Below are 3,491 nucleotides of genomic sequence, written 5' to 3'. Positions count from 1 at the left end.
ATATAGCTTGCTTAATGCATAGTGATAAATTCTTGGCTACCTTGGGGTGCATGCAAAACGGAGGAGAGTGTATTGGAAACATTGACTGGAGGAGACCAATTAGTGAAAGAATTGTGAATGTCTTTCCACATATAAAGGGAAAGAGGCCCCACCTTTTCCTTCCCATCTAGTTTTTCCCCAAGAGAAAGGAATTTCCAACTGTTAAAATAACATTTTCAGGCATAACGAAGTCTTGCTTGCCCAGATAGCTGTGGCCTACTCTCTGGAGGTATTATCGTAGTTAGAGTTTCTATTCCTGTACAAACATCATGACCAAAATGCAAGTTGGGGAGGAAAAGGTTTATTCATCTTACACCTTCCATGTTTCTGCTGATCACCAAAGAAAGTCAGGACTGGAACTCAAGCAGGTCAGGAAGCAGGAGCTGATGCAGAGGCCATGGAAGGATGTTTCTTACTGGCTTGCTTCCCCTGGCTTGATCAGTCTGCTCTCTTATAGAACCCAAGAGCACCAGCCCAGGGATGGTACCACCCACAAGGGGCTCTCCCTACTTGATTGCTAATTGAGAAAATGCCTCACAATTAGATCTCATGGAGGCACTTCCCCAACTGAAGTGCCTTTCTCTGTGATAAGTCCAGCCTGTGTCAAGTGGACACACAAAACCAGCCAGTACAACTAGCACACAGGAAAGAAGAGGAAGAAGAGGAGGAAGAGGAAGTGGAGGAGGAGGAAGAGGAGGAGGAGGAGGAAGCAGAGGAGGAGGAAGAGGAAGTGGAGGAGGAAGAAGAGGAGGAAGAGGAAGTGGAGGAGGAAGAAGAGGAGCAGAGGAAGAAGAGGAGAAGAGGAAGCAGAGGAGGAGGAAGAGAAGGAGGAGGAGGAGGAGGAGGAGGAGGAGGAGGAGGAGGAGGAGGCCAGTCCTGGCCATCTTACATTCTACTCTGTATCTTGCTTTCTTGTTGCACGCCCTCTCATTCTTCTTTTCCTCTCACTTGTACACTGAACATCACTGCTGTGCCGAGATGAAGTTCATGTGCAGGAGAGAGATGCATTCAGGTATGTGTGCTTCCCAGACGTTAGAGACCCCATCAACCTACATGTCTAGACAGGCTATGGTAAACCTCCATGTTTTGTCTGAGGAAAAACATGGAATGCTTTTCCCCTATGGACGTCTGTGAACATCAGGGGACTCATCCTCTCGAGGTTACTGTCCTCCATGCTCCCACATCTGCAGTCTTAGCTTTGTCTATGCATCGCACTCCGCCTCTCACAAAAGCACACATGGGACTCAGCCCCATAAGTTACTGCCATGGTGCAAACCTCCACACACAGCATTTATATGTAAGGTACATTTCACTGAAGAAGAAAGGGTTAATGGGGTTTGGAATAATCTCTACAGAAATTTATAGAAGAAACTGACATTCCAGGACTGTGTGGTTCAGGACTGTGTGGTAAATTAGCCCCTGTCGCAAATCACATCTCGGAGGACTTCCAGAACCGTGAGCAGACAGAAGGACCCTGGGCAGTTTAGCTGGTCCAAGATTAAAGCTCAGTCAAGGGGTAACAGAAAGGAAAAGGAACAAGGCATTTGGGGCGTAGGGGAAGCTGCAGTTTGCCTGAATGCTGTAAAATCTAGACTTAGAAATGTGAAGATTGTGTGGTCTCTTCTGCCACCTGCTGCACAAGTAAAGAACCTCTTGGCTTTCTGCAATCTCTGGAAAATTATCTACCTAGAAAGCTGAATAAATGCCTGCTTTTAGCAATGTCCCTCAGAACAACCACTTCTAAAGACTGAGTTGAGGGGAGATGGGGTGGTGGTGGGGTGGTCTGTAAGAGGAACCCTAAAATCTACTGGCATAACATCTGCCACAGACAGCAGAGGAACACCCAGTTCAGAGGCCACCAAACGCAACAGCACTGGCTTCTTGTCCCAAACTCCTTAGAGCCAATGGTAACAGATGGGCTGTGTGTGACCTGTTACAGACCCGGAGAGAGCAAGGCACTGGTCTAGATCCTAAACCAAGAACCCTTTGGGGGTCAAACACCCCTTTCACAGGGGCTGTCTAAGACCATCAGAAAACATGGATGTTTATATTATAGAACAGTAGCAGAATTGCAGTTATGAAGTACAACGAAAATAATTGTGTGGTTGGGGGTCACAACATGAGGAACTGTATTAAAGGGTCGCAGCACTAGGAAGGTTGAGAACCACTGCTCTAAGCTTATTACTGTCCTCGACCATTTGTATTTCTCTTTCCAAGGCCTCCGATCACCTATGCGATAGCAGCAATGCCTAATTTTCATCTTTTTGTATGTATTTCTTTTTTAAAACTTGTGTGTAGGAGGGGTAGAATGAGTGCCACGGCACACTGATGCAGAGTCAATTATCTCCCTCCATCTTTATGTGGATTCCAGGGACTAAAAGTCATATTATCAGGCTTGTACCGCAAGCACCTTTTACCTGCTGAGCCATCTTGCCAACCCTTTTTCATGGATTCTTTTAGCTAGAGATAAATGTTAGACTATCCTCAAACATTCTCCAGAGATCGCAAAGTGGCTCAATGGTTAAACATGCTCAGTGTACAATTCCTATGACAGATGCTATAATCCTAGCACTCCGATGTGGAGATGGGATCTAGAGAATGGAGAACTGCCTTGAGGTTTCCAGGCGGAGGGAAAGAACCTACTGTAGAAAGTTGCCCTCTGGCCTCCTCAAGCACCCATGCCTACACATACACACACATTGTCCAGAGACACACATGCAGTAAGAACAAATTATTTTAAAAACTTAAATTTTATTTTATTTTATTTATTTTGGAGACAGGCCCTCACTATATAAAGCAGTTTGGCCTGGCCTTAAATTCATAGAGATCTGCCTGCCTCTGCCTCAGGTGTGCCACCATACCCAGCCCTGCGAAAACTTCAAATACTGTACCAATGCTTGCTTGATGGTTTTGAGAAAGAGGCCCAAGACAATATGTACCCAGGGCTGAAGGGATCACTAAGAAGTTGAGAGCATGCATACTGCTCTTGCAGAGGACCGGAGTTTGATTCCCAGCACTGGTACTGGTCTCTAGGGGTGCTGGTACTCACATGTACACATACAACCACACATACACACACACAGTCACACACAAAATACATAAATATATATATATACATACATAGATACATATGTGTGTGTATATATACATATGTGCATATACATATATACATATACACATATGCACATATACACATATACACATATACATATATGGGCTGGAGAGAAGGCTCAGGCTTGCTTCTCTTACAGAGATACTGGGTTCAGTTCCCACCACTTACACAGTAGCTCACACCCATCTGTAACTCCAGGGCACCTGATGCTCCATTCTGACCTCCTCAAGCAGCAGACATACATGTGATACACATACATATATGCAGGTTAACCATTCACACACATAAAACAGATATTTTAAATGGTATTAAAAACATACATGATCATAATTATCTCACA

The sequence above is a fragment of the Apodemus sylvaticus genome, chromosome 7 (genome assembly GCF_947179515.1).
Source record: "Apodemus sylvaticus chromosome 7, mApoSyl1.1, whole genome shotgun sequence".
NCBI classification, from domain to species: Eukaryota; Metazoa; Chordata; class Mammalia; order Rodentia; family Muridae; genus Apodemus; species Apodemus sylvaticus.
This window is presented reverse-complemented; position numbering follows the sequence as displayed.